Here is a 27,486-nt window from a genome sequence, read left to right as displayed (position 1 = left end):
GTAAGAATACGGTATATAGTACATATAACATACAAAATATGTGTTAATTGAATGTTTGTGTTATTGGTAAGGCTTCCAGTCATCAGTAGGCTATTGATAGTTAAGTTTTTGGAGAGTCAAAAGTCATACACAGATTTTCAACCATGCAGGGGGTCAGCTCCCCTAGCCCTTGTGTTGTTCAAAGGTCAACTATGTATAGTATCATGTCATCTGCCAACAGTGGTAATTTTACATCTTTCTTTCCAATTTGGATTCCTTTTATTTCTTGTCTGATTGCTGTGGCAATCCACATTTGCTCTGATACCTCACTTTTGCAGCGTATGAAGTTCTGACTTTTCACCAAGGCAAAACCTATCTGTACCATTTTTCTTTTTGACCCTATTCTTCCCTAACCCCTGGATTCATGTGTTCCTAAGTCTATCCAGGCCTCAGCACAACAAACTTCTTAGGTCTACTTGGAATTTTAGTTAAACACCTATTTTATCCTGTATTTCTTGAGATTATCTACAGAGAAAAAAAAAGGAAAGTGATATTTAGTGGGTAGAGTGACAGCAAAATTATTAAAACAGATGATTTGATTTTTAATTTCAAGTTTAACATACACACATATAATCATTGGTCAATAAACTGAAACAGGTGATGTAATAATGACAGGGTATAGAAGAAAGTACAATGATGATTTTTTTAATGTAAGTATGGTAAAGTTAACGCTACAGACTCTGGTGAAAGCCCTCCTACAGTCTTACCAACTCAATGTAAAGTCTTCTGAAATCAGCTTTCTTAACTTTATTTTGTCTCATTTCCCTTATTTTTTCTTCCCTTCTCAGAAATATTAAATTTCTGGTCAGTTTGCCCAAGATGGCCTCTTAGCTTTGTGATAAACATTGTCAACTCATGTGACACTTAATTGCATTGTTACAAATTCTGTAATCTCTACGTACTCTCTGATCCTACCTGTAATTGGGTTCTTCGTAGACCTAAGTTTTAAATTTTCAAAATTGGGAACACATCATTGAGAGTCACAAATGTTGCTGAATTCTAGGGTAGGATTTGGAATTGGTGTTGGAAAAGAACTTTCCTTTTTTTCAGGGAGGTCCAATTTAAAGGTGTTTTAGTCAACAGTGTATATAGGACATATACCTACCCATTGTTCTTGTCTAAAGTCCTGAATCCACAGAGTAACCAAAATTCAGACACTTCACCCCAAGGGGCTGAGTGCTCTTCTTTGTAACATCTGTGGTGTGTTTGAACAGAACTGTGCTGCTTAGGGGTTATCAACCTCTTTTCTCATGAAGTCTGGATTTAGACTGATACTTGCCTGAAAATCACTCTCCCCACCTCCCCTGCCCCAGAGATGTGTCTGTGTTCTAAACTAAACATTGCTCACAAGAGATTCCAAATTATGGGGATGACCCAACCTCCCATTCATCTATCAGGCCAAGAGATTGTGACAAGAAACTTCATGGGTTTGATACAGAACAACCCATATTAGACTCTTGGGGTCCCATACATGATGTCATTTAAGACCAAATGACTTTGAGTCTGGGAACAGTCTTGTGGACTTCTGGGTTTGTCTTGTCCAGGCCATGAGGATTTAATGACATGCTAATGGAGGAGCACAGGTCTTTCTCAGCAAGGTAAGAGGTCTTCCTGTTAGTAATGAGGCAGAGCAGGGAAGGAGGCTGGTCTTAAACTAGAGGAAAGAGGTCTTCCTCTCTCTGAGGCCAAGAAAAGTTGGGTCTGGAATCTAAGGAAAGAGCATTCTTGGAGGTGACAGGGATGGGAAGAACCAACTTAGCCAAGTGGAGATAGACCAATAGCCAAGATGAAGCCCTAAGTGAGGTAAGTCAGGGCTGTGGGTTCAAGACGAGACATCTTTAGGGTGAACAACTTGTCCAGGTTTGCCCAGGACTGACACAGTTTTCAAACTAAAGTTTCCCGAGAACTCCTTTAGTTCTGGGCAAATTAGGATGCTTGGTCGACCTAGGTATTAGTCGAGTGTTCCCCTTCATGTTGTACTACTGATGCCCCCAAGACTTCAGTAAAAACTGGTTGGAAGTCCCAGCTCTGTCTTAGCTGTGTTCTGGGGAATAAAGAGAGGGGCACGCACTGATGTGTGAAGAGAGAGCTGTGACCATCTGCCCCAAAAGTGACGCCCCAAATGCTGTGAGAAGCAGTCTGCTGAGACATTGAGTATTAACCAGGACTGGTTAGAGGAACACATAAGTGGTCTTCACAGGTCCCAAGAGAAAGATGGGAAGGCGATAGTGATAGGACCAAGGCCGGACTTCCTGTGGGTGTGTAAACTATTATTTGAGCATTGAAAAGAAGTATTGACCTTGAAGCTGGTAAACTTGGGGACATCTGGGTTACATATATTTCTAGACATCTTCCTATATTGTATGGAAAAATACATGCCAACCTCAGAACTGATTTTCCATTCATTTCTTTGGTACCAAATATATAAGTGACATTTTTCGTTCCTAATGCCAGGTGTTCCAATGTAGAATTACCTATACATTAAGCTCTTCTTCAGTGGAAAGAATTAGACAATAGTCTTAAGACCTGCCTCTACCACTTGCTAGTTTTAGGACCTTAGGAAAACTTCTTAAGTCTCTGAAATGTCACTTTCTCCATGTCTTCCAGTCTTTCAGATTTACTCAGGAGAATTAAACGTGATAATTTCTATCAAGCAGGGCCACCACATTATGGAATCCATGGGCCCTTGCCACATTGCCTTTGGGGGCCCCTTCTTCCATAAAGAAAGGATTAAAAGACAAATATAATCCAGGTGCGATTCATTGTTATATTCATTATTTTTATAATAAATTTTAATTTTATTATATGAATTGATAATATATTATTATTATATCATTGTTTTCTTCTGACTTTAAAAGAAACCAAAACATTCCTGTGGGCCCTAGGCTCTGTGCCCTACTGTGGCTTGTGAGTCAGCCCTGATGTCAAGTGCCTGGTATGGGATAAGCACGTAGTAGGTTCTCCACAATTTTTATTCCCTTTCTCTTCCATTGCACGTCAAAAGAAAAAAAATTTTGTAAACTTCAAGTGGCGAATTAAAATTCAAGAAATAAAGTCAAAAGAAAATGTTCCCCAAGCCAGTGGATATCTGTAACAGCAGGTTTCACTTATAGTGAATATCACTTTACTGCTTTTAACAAACTTCAAAGAAAATGTTGTAAGGCCATTCATTCTACATGTCTGTTTCACATCAGTCACAATTATATCCCAGCTTCACTTCTCTCCCCTTGTTATACCTCATAAATTGTATAACTAGAATGTATGTGTAGTGAATGGATTACATTAGGAATTGTCAGAAGTAGCCTGATAGTAAGCATTTGCAATCACCCCCCTTCTGGCATCTCTGAACCCCTCTGAAGGTATGTGAATATGCTGCACCCCCAGTAACGGGGGACAAAAACACAGATCAGGGAAGGGACCCTACGTTCTTAATAGCTCCTCCAGAGAACTGAAATTGCCACTGTGATGTTTAAACAATAGTGCTACGGTTCTACGACAAATATGTTGCTCACCTGTTGAACGGTCATACAAAAATAAAAACAAAAATCAAATTTCCACTGAGAGTGAAACCTTGTTTGTGGTAGGTAGGGACAATGTAGGTTTCCAGAGCAGGGTAGTTGAGCCCCACAGATGTTGTTCTGGCAGTGAGGAGTGAGATTCTGTTATCCTATAAGAAACGCTGTCTGCCAAATGCCTCTCAATGCAGGAAACTTCTCTGGGCTTCTAGTTTGGTTGTCCTCTGCTCTTTTCATTTATGGCGAAGACCCCTGGGTGTCAACCGCCATCCTTCGCATAAGGAAACAACTACAGAGATGAAATGGCAAACTGGGGCCTCTCTGGCAACCATTTGGACAGCAGCAGAGAAATTCACCTTCTCCCCAACTTCCCCACCCCCAACCATGGGTCCTTTCTCTTCACATTGTAAAGAACCAAGGAAGTGACTCATCCGTGGCCAGCAACTTTTTCTGTTTGAAAGTTGCAGTAAAAAAAAAAGTGCTATGGTCAAAGAATACAGATTCCTTGTTCTAAATGAAAGAGCTTTAATAGACTTATATTTATCATTCCTGTTGCATTTATAAGATCATTGAAATTCAAGACTGTCTCATTTATCTCACACTGTTAGAGAGAGAGCTGCTTCCCACATGTGGCTTTTCCTGATAACCCAAGCTTTCTAGCCTTTGAAGCACCAGCACTTGTTAAAGTTGAATCTTTTTTTTTTTTTTATAGAAAAATGTCCAAAATGTTACACATGTCTCCCAGCCTTTTAAAACAGACTTTCCTGAAACATAATTTAGCCTTTGTTGAGGGTCATCCTACAGTGTTATGCTAATGCATGAGAGGCATGATGGTGAAAGGACTCTTGAGATCAGACAGGCTGGGTTCATGTGAAACTGATGCTGCCATAGTGACCAAGAAACCTCCGGCAGTTACAAATCTCTGAGTGCTGCCACAGAGATGGGATAAAACCTGCCGCTTCTGAGAGAGGCTGAGAACGTTAAGTGACCTGCTACACATTCAAAGTGTTCAGCATGATGCTTGGGAGATAGTAAGCATTTAAAAAAAAAAAAAGTGTAGTAAAAACTAAATGTACAATAAAGTAAAGAAAATGAATAAGCAAAATAAAAATGTAATGAACCTGTAATAAACTGAAAAAGCAGTGCTGCAATACAGAGATGGCTTCAAAGCCTTTTTAGTAAGCATCATTAATTCCACCTGTCCAAAATGGCCCCAGATCATAATGCTTTTTGAGTTCCTTATCTTATCACAGTTTTCCCTTCTCGTTGGGGTGAGTGCCTACCTCTGGTGACATCGCCTCTAATATTTTGCTCTAAACATCCTGTGAGATGGGAAACCACATAAACAAGTTGGGAAGAAGTGTTTTAAATAAGAGCAAATGAGTTCTAAAGTATGGCTTTAGGTAGGTTTTTTGGGGGGAGGGGGACGGGGGGAAACTACAACTTTTAATGCATTATATTAGTCAGGATGGGCTAGGTTTTGCTGCAGGAACAAAAAACTCCAAAATCTCAGGGGGTTTAACACAACAAAAGCTTGTTTCTCATTCATTTTATGTGTCCACTTGGGTTGCAGGAGAGCTCTCCTCAACATGGTCATTCAGGGACCCAGGCTGGTAGAGGCTCGATCTCAACACGTGCTTCCCCATATAGGGGAAGGTGAAGTGATGAATTGTTTAGTAGGTCTTACAAATTCTGTAGGAAATGAAATATGTCTTTATGCTTACATTTTATTGGCAAACATAAATAGCAAGGCCACACTTAACTTCTAGAGGGCAGATAAATGCAATTCTATCGTGGGCTGGCAGCCGGATGGGAGAGAACTGAGTTATCTCATGCATGGCTTCGGGTTTACATATTTTAGGTAATAATAATCCCAGGTCACGTTTACTGAGTTCTTTTACTACGTTCCACGTGCTGAGCTAGGTGATTTCCATGCAAGAACTATTTTCCCTTTCTACTCATGAAGAAATTAAGACTCAAACTAGTTAGGTTGCCTATTCATAAAGATAGTAATCACATGGTTAAACTGATCTGTCTGACACCAAAGCACATGTTTTTAACCAACTTTTTCTGAATCTCAAATACATTCCAGATCACTGAGATTAATCAATAACTTTGAAATAAGTGACTTTTATTATTGTTTAGTCGGTGCAATTTATCCACCAAAGAATGATCAAAACTTGCTTGTTCATTTTCTTTTCTTATTGCCTTTCCGTCAGAGGGACTGCTTTCAATTTACCAAATACATTCTTTACAATGTGTTTAGCTGTGGAACATGCCATGAGGGATATCAGGGCAGGGTATCATAAACACCACAGTTCTTGACCTCTGAGATTCTATGATCTTTTACATTAAATACTGAATAAAAGAAGGCAATTAAAAGGAAATAGAAGACATAAACATAAGATAGTTACATACAAATAAGAGAGAGCTAAACAGAATGTAATTATGTATTATGTGCTACAGACAGTCCTATTTGCTGTTGTCAGTACTGGGTAATAGGAAGAAGGGTGTTTAAGGACCGGCAGGATTTGGACAACAGAGACAGGAATCCTAAAATAAGCCAAGGATTATGAAAAAATGGGGAGACTGGCCTGATGGAAATAGAAAATATGTGTTGAGAGGTGGAGAGGGAGCTAAGCTGGCTGAAAAACAGAGGCAGGTTACGAGGGACCTTGAATATCAGGGAAAATCCTGAACATATCCCAGAGGCAAAGGGGACAAAAAGGCTTGTTTCTAAATGTTTTAAAAATGTAGACCATTTCAGATAAAGTTGACGTTTCCTTTACCCCCTGTCCCAGCCCCTCCTGGTGGCCATCGCCTCTTCTCTCTCCCAAGAGGAAGCTACTATCATGATTTGGTGGATAGTATTTCAGTTCATATTTTTATATTTTTCTTCTACTTGTATGCAAATTATGCATTCCATTTCTATTCTGTTATGGCTACCATAATATTCATATTCACACCTAAACTGAAGTCTAGAATTAATCAATATCACTTACCTCCTTCTAAATAACATATGCTTTAACTCTGATCTGCTCTCCCATGTTCCATGGTTTTATACTTACAAATTTATTTTCCCCTTATTTTTAAACACATAGGCATTTTAATTTGTATTATCAAGTGTTTGTTTATATTTACCAACATATTTATCCATTTTAAAAATACTTCTTGCATCCCACTTCTTCTTTTCAAGGTAATATTCTTTCTTGCCAAAGTAAATCTTCATATACAACATGCCAAAGTACTACTGGCCAAAATAGTCATTTGTGTCTGAAATTGACTTTATTTTACTTTCATTCTGGAAAGACAGTTTTTTTCTCAGCAATTTAAATGCATTATTCCTGTGCATTTGTAACTACATTTATAACACAACAGCTGTGTTCTGCCAGCTATTTTTGCTTTGAGACGTATGCCCTCAGTCTAAATGTCATTCATTTGAGGTAAATTTGTGTTTCTCTCTGGTAGTTTTTAAGGTTGATACTTTGCAGTTGAACTAGTGTTTAAAAGTAGGTTTGTTTTTAATTATACTGCATGAGGCCTGGTGTGCTTCTTTAAAGACTCATGTCTTAGATAAGGGAAATCATTGACTACTATCTATTTGCTTCTAACTCCCTTTTTTTTCCATTTGGAACTCTTAATAGACATACGTAGGACCTGCTCATTTGATCAACTTTCATATTTTTCATCTCTTTACCTTGTGTGTTATATTCTGGGTGATTTCCTGCAATGTGTCTTCCAATTCACTTAACCCTTCATCAGCCATCTCTACCTTACAGTCCAACTGGTCTATTAAGTTTTTATTTCAATTACTATATTTTTCATTTTTAGAATTTTTTCCCCAAATCTGCCTTTTTTCAAAGTTTAATTCTTGGTTTGTGACTACTATTCCTTTCTCCATGTCTTGAAATGTTTTTTGTTTTTACTTATTTTAAAGTCTTTTTTAGATTGTTGTTCTATTATTTCCAGTTCTTGAAGTACAAGTTCTCCCATTTGTTCATCTGCTGGCTCCATTGCATTGTGGTTGGCTTTCTTCTGTGATTTCTTTTTTCTCATTTCTCTTTTTCTCTTTCCGTAAACTCTTCCTTAAAGAGATGAGATTGAAAGGGGAGGCCACAGAATTTTCATGTGCCCTAAAACATCCTTTTGGAACATTTTTACACTTACCAATTCTGGACAAGATTTTAGGATAATTTCTTAGTTTGGGGTCCCCATAGTACATGAGTAATCAGAATTCAGGCCTCATACAACTTGTGGAACGAATTTCCCCCCCTTTTTTTTTTTTTGGTGATTCCTATTACTTTCACAGCCCCAAGAAAATTAGACGCTTTCCTGCAATTCCCCTAGGCTAGCACAAGTTTCCTCTAGTTCCCGATTCAGAGGATACTAGATAATCTCTTCAGGACCCCTGGCTTTATGCAGGTAGCCTGGTTCCTGCTTATGGTCTCACGGAGCTCAGACCTACATAATCCTGCTCACAGAGCTTCAAAGCTTCAGCTGCTAAGGTCTCTCTCTCCTCCTGATTCACATGTGAGCATTTTCATTTCACCTCCCTCTTATCACTGTAACTTTGAGTATTCTCTTTGTTCTTGGCACTTGAGGATTTTTCTTTCCTAGTTTTGAGTTTTAAATTGTATTAAAGGACTTCCCTGGTGGCACAGTGGTAAGAATCCGCCTGCCAATGCAGGGGACATGGGTTCGAGCTCTGGTCTGGGAAGATCCCACATGCTGCGGAGCAACTAAGCCCGTGTGCCACAGCTACTGAGCCTGTGCTCTAGAGCCCACAAGCCACAACTACTGAGCCCGCGGGCCACAACTACTGAAGCCTGTGCGCCTAGAGCCCGTGCTCCGCAACAAGAGAAGCCACCACAATGAGAAGCCCGCGCACCGCAATGAAGAGTAGCCCCTGCTCGCCACAACTAGAGAAAGCCTGTGCGCAGCAATGAGGAACCAATGCAGCCAAAAATAAATAAATAAATTTAAATAAGTAAATAAATAAATCGTATTAAAAATTGAGGAGGGGAATATTTTCACCAACATCCATATATGTGTGAAGTGGGAGGGTTCCTTTTTGCTTTTTTTGTTTGTTTGCATTAGGTCAGGTTGGTGCTATTGAACTGCAACCATGGAAATATAATTTCAAATTAAAAATACACAGGATTTGGCAACTGGTTATGTGGAATTTACCTAGTTTGCATCCTCACTCCCTCAAAAAAGGAGGTATTGAGACAAGGCTTTAACAACAAGTAATTAATATGGGAGGTGAAGGAAACACCAGTAGGGACATGAAGAAGTTAGGGGAGGGAAAGTAGTCAATAAAGGGTGTTATCAATCCAGTTAATATCCCAGGCAAATGGAGTTTCCCCTGGGGAAACTCTGGGAGTTCAGTGATCTACAAGGCATGAGGAAGCTGTGGTATTTATACAAACTACTGCATGTCATTGGTTGAGGGATGCTTCCAAAATGTAATCCACCAAACTTTCCAGCTTGCCACATGGATGAGTTTATATATTTATATACTGATGTGCAATGAATTATCTCAACACTTAGTGGCTTAGTACAACCATAAATATTTATTATCTCATATTATTTGTGAGGGTCAAGGATTTTGGAATAGCTTAGCTGGCTGGTTCTGGCTTGTGTTTCCTCACGAGGCTGCAGTTAAGAAATCGGCAAGACTTTCATTATCTGAAGGCTGGACTGTGGCTGGAGGATCTGTTTCTAACATGATCCACTCACATGGCTGGCCAGTCAGGGCTGGCTTTTAGCCGGAGGTCTCAATTCCTTTGACCCCTTGAATGTCCTCAGGACAAGGTATAGATAGGGTTTACCGCAAAGTGAGTGATCCGAGAGTGAAGCCACAGTGCTTTTATAACCTCCTCTTGAAAGTCACACTATCTCTCCAACCTTCCATTTGAGAGAAGCGAGACGAGTCATGAAACCTGGCCCACATTCAAGGGGAGAGGAGGGAGGCATGTCAAAGACTCTGAACATATTTTAAGCCATCACAGTAGGCAAAGACAGCCTCAAGCAAAGAATGCAGGTGCCTGTGGAAGTCAGGCAGGCGGAGGCAGGAAGGGCCAAGGGGAATGCGTGGGCACCAACAGTGCCCTCTACAGGAACAAATAAAGATAAGGCCCACCCATTTTCCAGGCTTAGGGAAATAGATTTGACTGATGGGAGAGTTGCAAAGTGACATCTTTGTGAAGGACGTGGAGACAGAGAGGGGTGAAGATTTGGGGTACTTTAAGTGTCAATCTGCTGCAACCACTAAGAAAGGAAAAACAGTACCAATTAGATTATGATACTCCATTGATTATCAGCTGTATCCCAGTTTGGGGGACACAAGTATGAGAGAAAAGTACATCGTAGAGCCAGCAAATACAGAAGTTGCACAGAGAATTTCAGATTTTCACATATACAATTGTTGCAAAAGCAAACATCTCTAACTTTTATCTTCCATCTTATATAGAGATCATTAAAAATTAAGCATAGGCAACCGTGTGATATGGAGTTTTCCATTTTAGTTGGCCATGTCCCCAAACCTGAACAAATCACTAACCCTCTCTGAGCCTCAGTTTTCACATCTGAAATGTAGATAAGGTATTGATTCTCCTACAGATCAATTCAAAAATGAATTCAAAATAGCTTCAAAATTAAAATGTTATCAAGATACAAGGTGCTATGAATGGGCAAAAGAAGCTATAAAACTCACAGGCAGCATGAAAGAAAACGATCATTTTCTCCTTGAAAGCTCAAGAAAAACTGACTAATTCCTCATGCTGCTAGTCAAACTGGAATTATTCCTGCATTTTAAAGAAATTTCACTGCTTAAAGGCATCAGGGGAAAAAATGGGAGGTGGTGGGTGGGAAGCTGAGGATGGTCCTATACAAACAGATCCTGCACATAAATAAATTAAAGCCCCAATTGGTCATTTTCTAGCTGGTGTAATAATCCTCGGCCCAGGAGAGCCACATCCCTCATTGGCTGGAGCGAGCAAGCCCGGTTATTGTTCACACATGGCCATTTCCTAATGCTGTCTGTGCAGCCATAACAGAGAACTTGGGGCTGTCAGCCAGAAAAACCCAGGCTGCCACTTGGGGAGCTTGAAAGCTCCCAATATAAAGAAGTGACACACACCTGAGCAGGTCTGATATATATTCCTTTCTGCAGAGGGCAGTGCAATACATTCCCGGGCCATTCATCTTGTTGCTAAAATTAGATCCTGCTTAGAAGGAATGATATATTACTGATTACATAATAAAGATAGCTATATTTCTCATGAGAAACAGAAGGGAGAGATATAGTTAGGCACAGGGCAAATATATCCTTGATATGAAAAATGGATTCATTAAGTATTTAATCTTTATACCATTCCTGTGAAATAAATGCACACATACATCACACGTGTGTTAAAGTGACTTGATAATTAATATTGTTACACTTGAGAAAAATCCTGGCCCTCCATCCTGAATTCATGTCGTGAGTTGGAGAATACAGGCCAAGGCATGCCCTCTGCCGAACTCTGAATGGGGCGGCTTGGCTGCGCTCTGAAAGCCAAGGGAATCAGAGGGTGAGTCGTGGGTTTGCATCGAGATTTCATCTTATTTTGGTGAGGCCCAGCGGGAGTCACAAGGGATCTCCTGGAGTAGATGGATCGTATATTTCTAAGCGTCACGGAGAGATAGCTGAAAAGATCCCACGTACTAAAGGGCCTCTGGTAACTGAGTACAGCCTTCATGCTCTCCTCTTTACAAATAAACCTTCTCCCTCCACGTCTCATCTCATTCTATTTCCCTCCTCCAAGATCCTTGCCAGAAAGGGCAAACCTCACATTTTTAAAAAACCTGTAGCCACGGTGGAAGAATTTCCAGACATCCTGGTGATGATGTTCCAACTTAAACATGAGTGCGTTTGGTTGAAGTTTAAACAAACATGCAGATTTGTAGCACCTCAGGTGTCAAAGATCAGTAAAAACAAATCTGAGTGAAATAAAAAAGAAAATAATTCTAAGAATAATAGCTTGATCTAACTAAAGATTATTCCAAAGAGATTATGGTCTGGAGAAAAACACTAACAGGCTATCAGGGGTTAAAAGCTCATTACTTGTATATTTATTTTACAAGAAAAGAACATAGGTTTTGTAGTCAGATGGACTTCAGTTCTTCTCCTGGCTCTGTCATCTCCTAGCTAGATTTATAGACAAGCAATTTAACCTCTTTTGAGCTCTTCTTCCTTATCAATAATATAAAAATCAAAATCCTCTAACCATACTGTTCTAAAGACTGGCTGCATGTAGAGCACCAGCATGGTGCCTTGTGCAGAGTAGGAAATCAACAAACATTAGTTCTCTTCCATTCTCCATTCCCTTGAGTCCATCCACCTTAGAGGAGCACAGAAGGGTAATGCCAGAAACTTTTTCCCCCTCTCAGTGATAAAAACCGGTTCCGGGCTTCCTTGGTGGCGCAGTGGTTGAGAGTCTGCCTGCTAATGCAGGGGACACGGGTTCGAGCCCTGGTCTGGGAAGATCCCACATGCCGCGGAGCAACTAAGCCCGTGAGCCACAACTACTGAGCCTGCGCGTCTGGAGCCTGTGCTCCGCAACAAGAGAGGCCACAACAGTGAGAGGCCCGCGCACCGCGATGAAGAGTAGCCCCCGCTTGCCACAACTACAGGAAGCCCTAGCACAGAAACGAAGACCCAACATAGTAATCAATCAATCAATAAATAAATCTTTAAAAAAAAAAAACCGGTTCCTTCTACTCTACCAGGCTGGAGGTAAGCAAAAGTTCTAGAGAGTTAACAGGGGCACGTTCATGGGGAAAGTCCTTGCAGTCGTCAGGACAGGCTAGGCTCTGCTGCAGTAATAACAACCCCTGATGTTCCGTGGCTTAACACAATAAAGGTTTATGTCTCTTTCACGCTATTTGTCCATTTGTGAGTCAGCAGGTGGCTGTGTTTCATTTAGTCACCCAGGGACCCAAGACTACCATTTTTTGATGTCACCATCTCAATGCAAGGTTGACAATTCATTGTCACAGGAAAAGAGGACACCAAAAAAAATACAGTGGTGGCTTCCACAAGGAAGTGACATATGACACTTCCTCTCATATTTCAAAGGGGCAGGGAGGTATAATCCACCCAGGTGCCTGGAGGAGAGGAAATTCAGAGAGTTGAGGCTGCTGTGCCAGAAGCAAAGGGATGAACTGAGTGTACGTCGTACAACCGAGTCCACAGAGGCTCCCAGGAACCACACTACGGTCGCTCTAGCCCTGACTCCCCCGTTCCTTTCCTGGGAGGAAGCAGCTTTGCACGGTGGACCCCCCAGTCTTTGCCAGGATCTCATCCAAGCCCGTTCTCTCCCCTGGTTCACGCCTGTGAGCAGCACTCACGTTGCCATTATTAGCTCGTCTAAATAATTCATACACCTTTCTCGACTCGCAGCCAAGTTGCCGAACTCTTGGATACTTCATGGCAACACGATCACAGTTGTCATTTTGTCACCTATTTTCACCTCAGATCAAATTAAACTCCCTGTAGAGCTGATGTTCACACAATTTTTGCTTCTTTCCCAGAAATGCTCAGTCAGTATCTCCCTTATTTGCTTCCCATCTGCGGTTGGCTGACTGCATTCATTGGCCCCCATTTTTCACCCCTCCCTGTGTTCAGGCCCCCTTGCACATAGCTTTGCACAGCCTCCTGCTAAGGGCGTGGAGTTTCTTTCTCTAGGAATTCAGAGGCCTTGTTGAGGGGCCATGTTCAAGGAGATTGTCCCACTGGGGCTTTGGCAGCTGCTGAGTTTGCCAGGCTGGGATGAGTCAGGAGGGAGCCTCCACTGTGATTCTGGGTGGTTCAATCTGTTGGAAGCCAGACCCCAGCTGGTGGCTTGGACATAGGGAATAAGGCCCTGAGTCCATGAATAGGAAGTCAGCAGGAGCTAAGCAAAGAGTAGCCGGGCGCAGAGGAGCCGGAAAAGGTTTGGGCTGAGGGTTCAGGAGGGCAGCTGGAAACCAATCAGGAGATCGAAACAGGGGAAGTCCCTGGCGGTCCAATGGTTAGGACTGCGAGTTTTCACTGCCGAGGGCCAGGGTGCAATCCCTGGCTGGGGGACTAAGGCCTAAGACCCCGCAAGCCACACAGTGCGGCAGAAAAAAAAAAAAGGGAAATCGAAACAGGAGACCAGAACGGAGGAGAGGGTGCCGTGGTGGCACCGCTAGGCTCATTGAACACTGTTGAAGATAGCAAGACCAGTTCTGGAAACCGCCAGCAGAGAGGGGGATCCGAGGTTCTTTCCAGGTTCGGTCAGAGCGGGATGAGAATCAGGCGCCTCTACCTGGCAGGCGTGGGGAAGGCAGGGCTGACAACGACTGTCCTGGTGGCTCCCTTTTCTCAAGACTGGACTACAGCAGCCTGCTGGACCGGTGGTTCTCACCCCTGGCTGCACATCAGCTCGCCTGGCACAGTATAAAAAACACTAGTGCCTGGGTGCACCCTCCAAGACCCTGATTTGATTGGTCCTGGTTGGTAGGATAGATCATTATTAGTAACATACAGCCGGGGTGGAGAACCGCTTACCCAATCTGCCTGTCCCCCAACCCTCCCTTCCCAGGGCAGGCCTCTACACTTGTCTTTCTAAACCACAGTTTAGTGAGGCACTCTACCTTCAATTCTTTAAAGAAAAAAGTAAATTTTCACACACACATATACAAAGATGAGAAAAACATTTTTTCTGAGAGTAGATGTTTAACCTACTGATTATACACACAAGTTATTTAGATTTAGAAGCTGTAAGGTAACCAAACATGGGCATTTGCCCCTAGCCATATATTGGCATGCCCTCCAGAATAACGATCTGAGTCTAAAAAGACAAGGAGTGTATTCTAAACCTTCAGAGTACTTCGCATTAAAGAGATTCCTTAAAAGATTAATTTTAAAGCAGATCATAGCAACTTAAAGTGACAAAATATTAGCTTATCGATATATATATTTTTATCTATTCTTACCAAACGCTGGAATTCTAGGGCTCTTAATAGTCTTATGTGCTAAAGAGAAAATAAAAGAGCATGCCACGATACACTGATGGGGGGTGTGATTCTTTGGGATCTGGGATCAACGCAGGCCTCTTGGGGAAGGTGCCGTTTGATTTCAGGCCCGAGTGAAGGAAGGTAGCAGTTATGGGACCATCAGGGGAAGAAAGATTTCCAGGCAGATGGAATCATCAGCAAGAAAACTCTGCAGAGGCTTCTGGCTTGGTGATCAATGAAGAAAGGCCAGAGTGCGGCCTCTTCAGATGCTGCCCACAGCAGTTTATTATCCAAAATGTGGAGTACCCCCACCAGCTGAACGGCAGACATGAATACCACAAAATAAATGAGGAATAAGAGCCAAATAGAGTTTCAAAGCGCCATGAGCAAGCACAGCTGGTGCTACAGACAGTATGCTGGGGACGATATTAGGCGCTTTTGCATAACATTTATCAAGAACAGAGAATGGCATGGCCCTGCTCCGTTTTCCCTAGGAGTGATACAAAATAATCTTTTATTAATCTTATTTTAAATTTGTTACCATTGTACATGATCTCAGAAGACCAAGTGGAGAACATTTGATATAAATCAAAGGAATAAATGAATATGAAAGAAAAGACAAATTATATGCCCCAATAAATATTTCTGCCCATTCTGTTCTACTATAAAGCATTTTGTAAATGTAAATATTGTACATAAATGTTAAATAAATATATTAATATAATCTTCCTCTGGGTTTTTAAAAATAAGAATCTCAGTAGGCAAAGAGTTACTTCATATTTAAAAGTTCTCTCAGGGGCTTCCCTGGTGGCGCAGTGGTTGAGAATCTGCCTGCCAACGCAGGGGACACGGGTTCGAGCCCTGGTCTGGGAAGATCCCACATGCCGCGGAGCAACCGGGCCCGTGAGCCACAACTACTGAGCTTGCGCGTCTGGAGCCTGTGCTCCGCAACAAGAGAGGCCGCGACAGTGAGAGGCCCGTGCACCGCGATGAAGAGTGGCCCCCGCTTGCCGCAACTGTAGAAAGCCCTAGCACAGAAACGAAGACCCAACACAGCCAAAAATAAATAAATAAACAAATAAATAAAATGTATCTCTAGCCATATGTGCATGATATATTAAAAAAAAAAAAAAAAAAAGTTCTCTCAGGCCCACATTTTCCAGCCTCTAACAGTTACCACAGGGAGGCCATTATCACGGTAGAGACAATGAGGCTGACGCTTGAAAGCCTGGGGTTGGGGGCAGACAGACCCAGGCTCAAATTCCTACTTTGCCATTTAATAACTGTGTGACCTTGAACGAGGGATGTAATCTCTCCAAGCCCTTGTAAGGGAATGTGCAAAATGTGATGATTCTTTTCACTGAAAATTGTTGTTGGAACAAAACTGTGTTCTTCCGAGAATATGGCGCAGTGGTGTGACATCCTCAGGTCCACTATCACCGTCATCATCTCGTCAGAGGGCATGGGTGTGTGCAGGCATCTCATACTCACGAACTTGGAAAAACACAAGACAGGCTCAGGATAGAAGGAAACTGTGGCGTGGCGGCTCCCCTCCCGTTGGAAGATTTGTAATGGACGACAAGCCCTCTGTAGCTTTATCCATCAATTCTCTCTGACAATTAAGAATGCAGGAAGGATGAGCTCAGCCTGTTGTCAACTGGTTGTCCGTGTATTTAGCCTAACCAGTTTGGCTTCTCATTCTTTTTTTTTTTGGCCACGCTGCACAGCTTGTGGGATCTTAGTTCCCCGACCAGGGACTGAACCCGGGCGGGCCCTTGGCAGTGAGAGTGCGGAGTCCTAACCACAGGACTGCCACAGAATTCCCTGGATTCTCATTCTTGATTAAGGAATTTGACAGTAATCTTAAGAATGGTTCTGGAGAGAATTCTTCCTGCAACAAATTGTCACCTGGAAACTCACCCATCCGTACAAACAGAAATTCAACTATACAGCAATTAGTTACCTCGGAGAACTGCAAAGATTAATGTTATTCATGATGGAGAAAGATATTCCACTTCAGGCATACTTTGTATGCTGCTAGCAGGGGTATAAACACATTTTTTCCCTTTTCCATTCAAAACAAAGACAATGAGTGCATTAATTAGAAACAGTAGGATTTATTCTAGGTAACAACTCAGAATATAAATTGAGAGATGAAAAGGACTCCACAGTCAGGAGTCATCCATCACTACCTCATCTGCTGGTGAGGTTACACTCCCAGAGTTCCAGTGTTGTCTGTCCTGAGTTTATTCTGCTTAAGCTTTGGACCCTCCACTGAGTGACTGATCAAAACGACCGTGGCCTCGTGCTTCACCAGAATAACCATGGCTTCCTCTGGACAACCAGTGGTCCTTGAAGGCTCAAGAGTCTTTTAACCAAAGGGTGGGCTGTTTCTTTATTGACATCATTAAAGACCTGGTGCATCGGGATGACAAACTTTGTTCCCTGTTGGACGAAAAAGACACACAAGGTTAGCTGCTGCTACTGATTACTAAATGATCTTATAAACACAAATTCTTAAGGGTCTAGCATGGGTGCAAGCACACTTAATATTCAAAATACGAGATGGATTATGTAGAAAAAACAAGCTGTTTGTTTCATGGAAAAAAAATAATGATCCCAGAGTGAGAACTCAGGTTCAAGTCTGAGGTTGATTACTGAGCAGCTATGTGACCTTGGACATGATCATTTTGCTTCTCAGAATGTATTTACTCATCTATAAAATGGGAATGATAATATTTATTTCAGGTTCCTCATAGCATTGTGGTGGTAATTAAATCAGATGGTGTATGTGGAAGTGCTTTGAAAACTGCCAGAGGAGCTGCTGTGTAAATGGTATCATTATTAGCAATTTCTAGGAATTACTGAACACCATATCCTTAGACCATATCGGCAAGCTGACACCTGACAAATGAGAACGCATTACTGTGTCATATTCCATTGTCTCTGGCTGTTTTCATCCTCAGCTGACAGGGTGGGCCTATGGGGTCCTGTTAGCATAAATCCTTGGTAGAGGGCATTTCTCTAAAAGTAGAAAGAATTTCTAGCTCCTGTCCTATTGCATCTCTTTCCACATAATCATATAGTCAAACAAACGCCACTCAAAATTCCTGAAGCAAGAAAAGACAAACACAGGAAGCACATAGGTATCTCTGTTTTAGATTTCCCCACTTTTGTCAGGATTCTTTACAGATCAAAATGGCCACAGCCTCAACTCCCGAAATCTCTGTAGAGTAATAACTATTTATTTACCATTTGTTGAGCACTTCCTGTAGTTGGTCACAGTGTGGAGTATCTTATTCAATCCTCACAACAAACATATGAAATACTGTTACTGCTCCAAACTGAAAGATTGGGAAATTGAGACTTGGAGAGGTTAAACAACTTCCTGAGGTTACACGGCTAGCTCCTAAGTGGTAGAGATGGGACTAGACTAGGTCTGCTTGGTTTCAAAGTACATGGTCTGACTATAAAAACTCGTAGAGGAAAATGTAGGCAGAACATTCTATGACATAAATCACAGCAAGGTCCTTTTTGACCCACCTCCTAGAGTAATGGAAATAAAAACAAAAATAAACAAGTGGGACCTAAGGAAACTTAAAAGCTTTTGCACAGCAAAGGAAACCATAAACAAGACGAAAAGACAACCCTCAGAATGGGAGAAAATATTTGCAAATGAAGCAATGGACAAAGGATTAATCTCCAAAATATACAAGCAGCTCATGCAGCTCAATATCACAACAACAAACAACCCGATCCAAAAATGGCCAGAAGACCTAAATAGACATTTCTCCAAAGAAGACATACAGATGGCCAAGAAACACATGAAAAGATGCTCAACATCATTAACCATTAGAGAAATGAAAATCAAAACCACAATGAGGTTATCACCTCACACCAGTCAGAATGGCCATCACCAAAAAATCTAGAAACAATAAATGCTGGAAAGGGTGTGGAGAAAAGGGAACCCTCCTGCACTGTTGGTGGGAATGTAAATTGATACAGCCACTATGGAGAACAGTATGGAGGTTCCTTAAAAAACTAAAAATAGAACTACCATATGATCCAGCAATCCCACTCCTGGGCATTTAGCCTGAGAAAACCATAATTCAAAAAGATACATGTACCACAATGTTCATTGCAGCGCTATTTACAATAGCCAGGACATGGAAGCAACCAAAATGTCCATCGACAGATGAATGGATGAAGAAGATGTGGCACATATATACAATGGAATATTACTCAGCCATAAAAAGGAACGAAATTGAGTTATTTGTAATGAGGTGGATGGACCTGTCATACAGAGTGAAGTAAGTCAGAAAGAGAAAAACAAATACCGTACGCTAACACATATATATGGAATCTAAAAAAACAGTACTGATGAAACTAGTGGCAGGGCAGGAATAAAGACGCAGACATAGAGAAGGGACTTGAGGACACGGGGGTAAGGGGAAGCTGGGACGAAGTGAGAGAGTAGCACTGACATATATACCCTACCAAATGTAAAATGGATGGCTAGTGGGAAGCTGCTGCATAGCGCAGGGAAATCAGCTCGATGCTTTGTGACCACCTAGAGGGGTGGGATAGGGAGGGTGGGAGGGAGGTTCAAGAGGGAGGGGATAAGGGGATATATGTATACATATAGTTGATTCAATTTGTTGTACAGCAGAAACTAACACAACATTGTAAAGCAATTATACTCCAAAAAAGATGTAAAAAAAAAATATATATCTCTCCAATAATTGAAAAAAATAAAAATAAATAAAAACACCAAAGAAAAAAGTACATGGTCTGACTACTACATTATCAAGTTTTTCCTGAAAATTTGCTCTATTGTTACTGTTAGTTTTGTGTAGAACCTACTGTTGGGATAGGTGGTTATAGAGCACTTAGACTTTCTTCAGCCTCAAACCAGATACTGTCAAATGATTCACTTTCCATCCAACAAATATTTCCATCCAACAAATTCTAGGTACTGCCCCAGGGAGGGAGTGGTCATAAGCTATGAGTGAATCCCGTCCCTTAATCCTGAAGAGCTTCCAGGTAAGGATAATGGATCAACGACGACAACTTTCTCCCTAAGACATGTTGATGTGCACTGCATTAGGAAAATTCCTTCAAATTAAAATACAAACTCATGAGGATTTTCTTCATTGCCTAAAAAAGATTCACCTTAGGATTTAATTTCATTCATTCAATCCATGAAACAATAAATATTTGTTAGGTATCTATTAGGAGTCAGTCCCTGTGCTAGCCAATCTAAAGATAATATTGCATTTATCAACCCTTTGTTTACTCACAGCCATTCCAGAAATACTAGAGAACACCTAATGTTAATACATGTTCATTCTCAGTTATCCATCTTGACAGGGAAAGAAGGTAGTTGGAAAAAAGGTATATCTATATATCACTGTGACCAAGACTTTGAGACTCTTCCCACTTTACACTTTTACAAAGATCTTTTGAGCTTATAAACAATCCTCTTAATTTGCTCTGCGGAAGAAATATTTATAAACAGTACAGTAGCTAAAATTAGACTACAAAAAAAGAGGTAAAGGGAGAAGTGAAAGGCAGCATGGGTAAGCCAGAAGCTATGTACACTCTTGAATAACCATAAGTGTTTTTAATGAGTTTTTCATGGTTTCTGAGCACCCAGATCAAATCAAGCTTTCATTTTCCTGAATGATGGTGCCACTTTGTACCATTAAGCTTATTTTCAGACTAGTGGGGGCCTTCTCTTAGAGAGATGTAAACTCCCTGAAGGAAGCAGCCCTGCTGTATTTCTTTATACCTCCACAGTGAACAAAACAATTCTGGTCGCATAACAGGCACTGAATATGTACTTACTGATTCATAGATTAAGACTCTTGGAGAGGTAACAGTAGTACACGAAGGATTGCAGAGACCAAAAACAAAGGTATTACCTAAAAGCCACCATCTTCCAATTTGTTGGAGGTAGTCAGAATACATATGGTGGTTAAGGAGCCAAGTTCTGTCATTTTCTATTTCTGAATCTTTGGAAAAATTACTTAATCTTCTGTGCCTCAGTTTATCTTCATCTGTAAAAATGAAAAAAATAAGGATGTCTATAGTATAAAGCTGTTGTGAGAATGAAATTAGTTAATACAGTAGCAGCATTTACAACACTTAACACATGATAAGTGTATAATAAATGTTAGCTATTATTATTTGTGATTCTTTTCTTTTGGAGAATGCAAAAGTCCTTTAAAATTAGAAAATATGATAGAATAGATTGATTTATTTCAAAGATAATAGGAAATTTAGTTCCTTACCACCACTAACCTTAATTTAAATAATGAAATTCACGCTTGACTTCCAGGTAAAGATGGTAGATTGACTATGTGCGTCTACTTTCACTCCATCCCAAGACCGCTAAAATGGCAGAAAACAATCTTTTAAAGGGATAAACCCACAAGGATTTGGAGAATAAGAGGAGAACAGCAATGAAGTTTCTTCAGTCAGACCCTCACATCTGTGGAAACTGGATTTATAACAATTCTGGCATGGATTGCAGAACAGTGGGGAAGGATAGAGAGTGGGTGGAAAAACACAACAGAACAGCCAAGAGATATGATATAATAACAAAAGGTCTAAACTGTGTGTAATTGGCATCCCAGGAAGAAAAAATAAGGAGAAATAATACATGAGAATATTCCAAAATGAATGACGGATACCAAACAACAGTTCCAAGACATTCAAAGAACATCAAGCAGGATAAGTGCTCCCCTACCAAAAGTACTCCCACACCATAGGCATATTATATACAAGCTGCTGAAAACCAGAGACAAAGGAAATTATGAAGGCAGCCAGTGAGTAGACACATACCATACAGAGGAATAAAAATTAAAGATAAGGGCTTCCCTGGTGGTGCAGTGGTTGAGAATCCACCTGCCAATGCAGGGGACATGGGTTCGAGCCCTGGTCTGGGAAGATCCCACATGCCGCAGAGCAACTGGGTCTGTGAGCCACAACTACTGAGCCTGCGCGTCTGGAGCCTGTGCTCCGCAACAAGAGAGGCCGCGATAGTGAGAGGCCTGCACACGGCAATGAAGAGTGGCCCCCACTTGCCGCAACTAGAGAAAGCCCTCGCACAGAAACGAAGACCCAACACAGCCAAAAATAAATAAATTAATTAATTAATTTAAAAAAATATTAAAGATAAGAGTTACAGTAGACTTCTCCAGAAACTACACAAGACAGAAGATAAGGAATGAGGTCTCTGTAGCTGAACAACAACAAAAATCTGTCCAGTCAGAATCCTATACCCAGCAAAAATGTCTTTCAAAAAGGAACAAGAAATAAAGACTTTCCTGAACCAAAACCAAAAAACAAACCTGAGCGAATTCATTGCCAGTAGACCCATGCTATAAGTAATATTGAAGAAAGTTCTTTAGACAGAAGGAATATAATAGCAGACAGAAGCTTGAATCTACACCAAAAAATTAAGAGCGCTGGAAATGGAATAACTAAAGGTAAGCAAAGTTCAAAATTTATTTTTTATTATTTTTAATTGCTCTGAAAGATAACTACCTAAAGCAAAAATAGTAGTATTGTGTATTTACAGCATATGTAAGAGTCAGTATGTGGCAAGAAGAGAAAAAGAATGAGAGGGAGAAATTGGGGATATATTGTTGTCTTTATACTAAACATGACAGGATATTATGTGAAAGTGGACTTTAATTAAATAACAGGTACATTGTAAACCCTAAAAGTACTCAAGTTTTTTCAAAAGAGGTGTGCATGATAATTCAATAGTGGAAATAACATTGAATCATGAAAATGCTCAATTAATCAAAAAGGAAGCAAAAAGAAAGGAAAAAAGAAACGAAGGACAAATGGAAGAAATAGAAACGAGCTGGTTAGATGGTAGATTTTAATTCAACCATATCAATAATCACATTAAATGTAAGCCACACTAACGCAAAGATAGATTGTTAGATTAGATAAAAAGCAAGACCCAACTATATGCTGCCTACAAGAATACCACTTTAAATATAAAGACATAAATAGATTAAAAGTAAAAGAATGAAAAAAGATATTCCATGCAGACACTACTCAAAAGAAAGCTGAAGTTGCTTTATTAATATCAAAGTAGGCTTCAGACAAAAAATATTACCAGTGATAGGCTTATTACAAAATGAAAAGGGATTCAATTCTCCAAGAAGACAAAAACATTAATGACTTTACGCCTGTAATTTCAACAACTTAAGAGCAAGTGGACAAATTCCCTGAAAAGCAGATCTTACCAAAATTAGCACAGGAAGAAATAGAAAAATTCAAAGTGCTTTATATCCATTTTCAAAATTAAATTCATAATTAAAAACCTTTCAACAAAGAAAACCCCGGCCCAGACGGCTTTACTCACAAATTCTATGAGAGGTTTAAGGACAAAACTAATACCAGTGTTATACAAACTCTTTGAGAAAATAGGAGGAAATGCTTTTCAAGTAGTTTAATGAGGCCAGCATAACCCTGTTATTACAACCTGACAAAGACATTACAAGCAAAGAAAACTATAGACTAATATCCTACATGAATAAATATACAAAGTCCTCAAGAAAACATTAACAAATCAAATTCAGCATTATATGAAAAGGATAAATGTTATTAATAAATGGAGCTTATGCCAGGATTAAAGGTTGGTTTTACATTATGAAATCAATAGTTCTAATTCATTACATTAACAGAATCAAAGAGAAAAAAAAATCTCAATTGATGCTAAAACATTTTTGAAAATGTCAAAAAATGTCACACCTTTCATGAAAAAAAAACCTCTCAAAACACTAGGAAAAGAAAGGAATTTCATCAACCTGATAATGGGAATATATGAAGAAACAAGAGTTAATGTCATACTTATTGGTGAAATATTGAACGCTTCTTAGTTCAGGAACAAGATACCCACTGTCTCCATGTCTATTCAGCAAAATACTGGAAGCCCTATCTAGCACAACAATGTAAGAAAGAAATAAAGGTATAAAAATTTAAAAGAAAGAAGCAAAACAGTCTTTTTTGCTGTTGACATGATTGTATATATAAAACATTCTAAGAAATCTACCCCCCAAAACTACTAGAACTGAAAAGTGAATTTAGCAAAGTCACAGGAATTAAGGTCAATACACAAAGTTTAATTATATTTCAAAATTTTACCAGCAAATTATTAAAAAATGAAATTTAAAAGCAATTCATTTACTATTGCAGGAATAACATAAAATACTCAAAAATAAATTTAAGAAAAGATAGGTAGGACTTGTATTCTGAAAACTACTACATACTGCAGAAAGGTATTAAATAAAAAACTTAAACCATATAACACATTTAGGGATGGGAAAAATTAATATTGCTAAAGTGTCAGTTCTTCCCTAATTGATCTATAAATTCAGTGCAATCCCAATCAAAATTCCATGAGGCTTGTAGTAGAAATTAACAAGCTGATTGTATACGTATATGAAAACACGAAAGATTAAGAATAGTAAAAATAACCTTAAAAAGAAGAAAAAATTTGGAAGACTTACACTACCCGCTTTTAAATTGTGCTTAAAAACCACAATAATTAAGACACTGTTACTTGTATAAAGATAGATATGCAAGTCAGTGAAGCAGAATAAAGTTCTGAAGTATACACACACATACACATACACACATCCAATGGGGAAAGGAAAGTTTTTACAACAAATGATGCTAGAACAATTGTATATCCATATTTTAAAAAAGAAAGAACCTTGACCTCTACCTCACACCATAACACAAAAATTATATTTAGAAAGGAATCTTTCATGTAAAATCTGAAACTAGAAAGCGGCAATGTTTTCTAAAAGAAAACATAGAAGAATATTTGCACGATCTTGTGGTTGGCAAAGAGTTCTTTGACAGGATACAAAAAGCACAAGCCATAAAAAAAAAATCATAAGATGGACATAACCAAAATTTAAAATTTCTGCTCGTCAAATGATACCATTAAGAAGATGAAAAGATGAAACACAGACTGGGAGAGATATTTGCAAAGCTGATTTCTGACAAAGAACTTGTTATCTAGAATATATAAAACTCCCATGAATCAATCATAAAAAGACAACCCAATAGCCCCAAAATGGAAACAACTGAGCATCAACAAGTAAACTGATAAACAAACAGTAGTATTTTCATACAGTGAAACACTACTTGGTAGTTAAAAGGAATAAATTTCTGCATGAATCTCAAAGATGTCACTTTGAGCAAAAGAGTGCCTAATGTATAATGCCATACAGAAAGCTCTAGAGCAGGGAGATCTAATCTATGATGAAAGAAATAAGAAAAGTGATTGCTTCATGGATGGGGACTGATTGCAAAGGTGTATAAGGGAACTTTCTGGGGTGTCGCAAATGTTCCGTAGTTTGGTGTACAGTTACGTGGGTACATTCATTTGTTAAAACCTATTGAACTATACATTGAAAATCTGTGCATTCATTGTATATAAATTATACCTTGGTTTTAAAAAAGAGTAATTAAAAGAAAACCCACCGGGACGTCCCTGGTGGTGCAGCGGTTAAGAATCCCCCTGCCAATGAAGGGGATGTGGGTTTGAGCCCTGGTCCGGGAAGATCCCACATGCCATGGAGCGACTAAGCCCGCGAGCCTCAACTACTGAAGCCCGTGCACCTAGAGCCCCTGCTCCGCAACAAGAGAAGCCACCACAATGAGAAGCCCGCGCGCAGCAACGAAGACCCAACGCGGCCAAAAATAAACAAATAAATTTGTAAAAAAAAAGAAAACCCACCTTCATGGTAAGTGGAAGAAGTGAATCACAGCAATGATTCCATCTATGTAACATCCAAAAACAGGTACAGTGAAACAACCTATTTCTCACTGTGAAGTTATTTTTCTAAATAATCTGCTGCAAGAAATGAAAGTGGTTGCCTGTGGCGGTAGGGATGGGAGGCTGGGGAGATGGCTCTTTTTTTGTCACAAAACCTGGAACTACCTGACACTTCAAAATCTGTGCATATATAACTTCAATAAAAATAGAGAACAAAAAAAATCATACCCATTTGCAAGTTCATGATATTAGCTTCAATAGAGAATTGTTGACATTTGCTTTAAATAAGAAATTATTTCTGATGGGTGAATCTGGCAGAAACTTCAGGCTGTTAAGTCCAGGAGACAGAGTCCATTTGCTGGTGGTTGTATAATGTGGGCCACCTTGTTACTAGTCAAGCATAAAAGACAGCGGGGGAACTCAGCACACCAAGTGTGACAATACACTGGAAAAGGGGGCATTAAATCAGGGTAAGTGAGTAGAATGGTGACAGAAACCCGGTCTGTACTCCCTAATTACAAAGTCTCACTTTCACCAAACTGACACAAATGTTAAGTCAAATTCAATATTGTCTAATTAACAAGCATACACGAGAACGCGTATGCGATGTGTATGCAAGCCCAGTGACTAGGCAGTATTCAGCCGAATAAAGGAAACACCAGGACTTGCAAATTCTCAGTCACCCCCCATCTGCCATCTCAGCCAACTGCTACAAGGTTTGTCCATTCTGTTTTCACACATCTCTACTTTCAGGGCTCTGCTTGTAATATTTACAGAAAAAGGCAATGCTGGTAAACAGTTTCACACAATGAGGTGTGAGAGTTGATAGGGTCCTATTCAAGCTCTGAACTCTCCTGAGGAGCTGCCACAAGTTGTTATGAATGGCCCGGCTGACAGGGTGATGACTGATAAAGGAAAAAACAAACAGCTCTGGTAATTCATGAAAACACACAGCTCCAAGACAACTCAAAGTGGCGAGTGACAGTTAAGATAATGGAATTTTGGAAGCTTTTCTTAAGGGATCCTCTCTATACAATTACTCTGTTAATAGATTCTCCCTTAATGTAGCTGGATCTTCAACTTTTTTTTCCCCCAAAAAATACTTATTATGATCGCTGGCAGAGAGGTGCCGGCCTGTGCTTTTATACTATGATCAGTTTTTCATATAATTTCCTTTTCCTAGAGCAGGATGAATTTTAGTTGAGGCCTGTGTCTGCCATTTAAAGAAATAAAATATCCTATTTCCATTTCTATTACTAGAAGCATTTCAAAGCATTCTTCCCTCATTTCTTTCATTTATCAACCATTTGCCACAAACCTTTGATTAGAAAATAAATATTGGTTTACACACTCAACTGCTAATATTTTAAAAGAGAATAATTTCAATGTGGTTGAAGCCAATTTCCAATTCACATAGCCTATTTTGGCTTCATTTCCTTAAATCAGGCATGACCAAGCAAGAAAGTATCAATTTGTCAATGTTTTGCCTTGGTACCCAATGTTTTTTCCATGAAGCACATTGCGGTTTCTGTAACGATGGCCTATTTCCCAATTAATGTTTTAGAAAGCAGGAATATAAAGATATATAGAAAGCATGTGTATATGCGCATATAGTACCACGAGTAGGGGAATGCGTTCAGGAGAGTTGTATTTTAGAGCCTGGCTACTGCGAGGTCTGGGGACGAGCAGCTTGCTAGAAATGCAGAATCTCAGTCCTACCCGGAGCCCCCCAGCCAATCACAGAATTTGCATTCAGACAAGATCCCCAAGTGATTCATATGCACATCAAGGTTTTGAGAAGCTCTCTAATTTAGATGATTGAGTTTACCTTAATAGTTTAAGGAGGATCCACATTTTCCAAAAAGTTTAAAACTATATCATACATTATTGAAAGCTATCTCCAAGTCATTTAGTGTCTGCATTCAAAGTTCTTACTTTCTTTTCCTCCCCTTGAAGAAGTGTCAGGGCATCCTTGAGCTCACCAAGCCTTCTAGGGGGGTTCATCCTTCCATGAGTCACGTTGCCTTACCACAAACATTGGTAGACCCATCCAGCACATTCCTGAGGGGTAGGCATGGTGCCAGAGCCTGGATT

At 40.0% G+C, this 27,486-nt stretch overlaps 1 long non-coding RNA gene across 7 annotated transcripts in view; it reads right to left on the bottom strand.

Annotated features, from left to right (window-relative positions):
• Positions 1-16,676: 16,676 nt before the first annotated feature.
• The window catches only part of LOC309616497, a 50,173-nt gene continuing 39,363 nt past the window's right edge, over positions 16,677-27,486 (bottom strand). Inside the window, exons 5-9 of one of the 7 annotated variants that reach the window (XR_014237501.1) lie at positions 25,621-27,479; positions 25,354-25,396; positions 20,883-20,972; positions 20,504-20,638; positions 16,677-17,024 (exon numbers count right to left, since the gene is read on the bottom strand). This is a non-coding gene — a long non-coding RNA (uncharacterized lncRNA). Of the gene's footprint in view, positions 17,025-20,426; positions 20,639-20,882; positions 20,973-25,353; positions 27,480-27,486 lie in introns of all 7 variants that reach the window. The other 6 variants (XR_014237502.1, XR_014237503.1, XR_014237499.1 and 3 more) reach the window with 6 other exon arrangements.

This window comes from Balaenoptera borealis, assembly GCF_965194805.1.
Source record: "Balaenoptera borealis genome assembly, chromosome: 19".
Taxonomy (NCBI): Eukaryota; Metazoa; Chordata; class Mammalia; order Artiodactyla; family Balaenopteridae; genus Balaenoptera; species Balaenoptera borealis.
The sequence above is the reverse complement of the archived record's forward strand: the minus strand, read 5'-3'. Positions and strand labels throughout refer to the sequence as shown.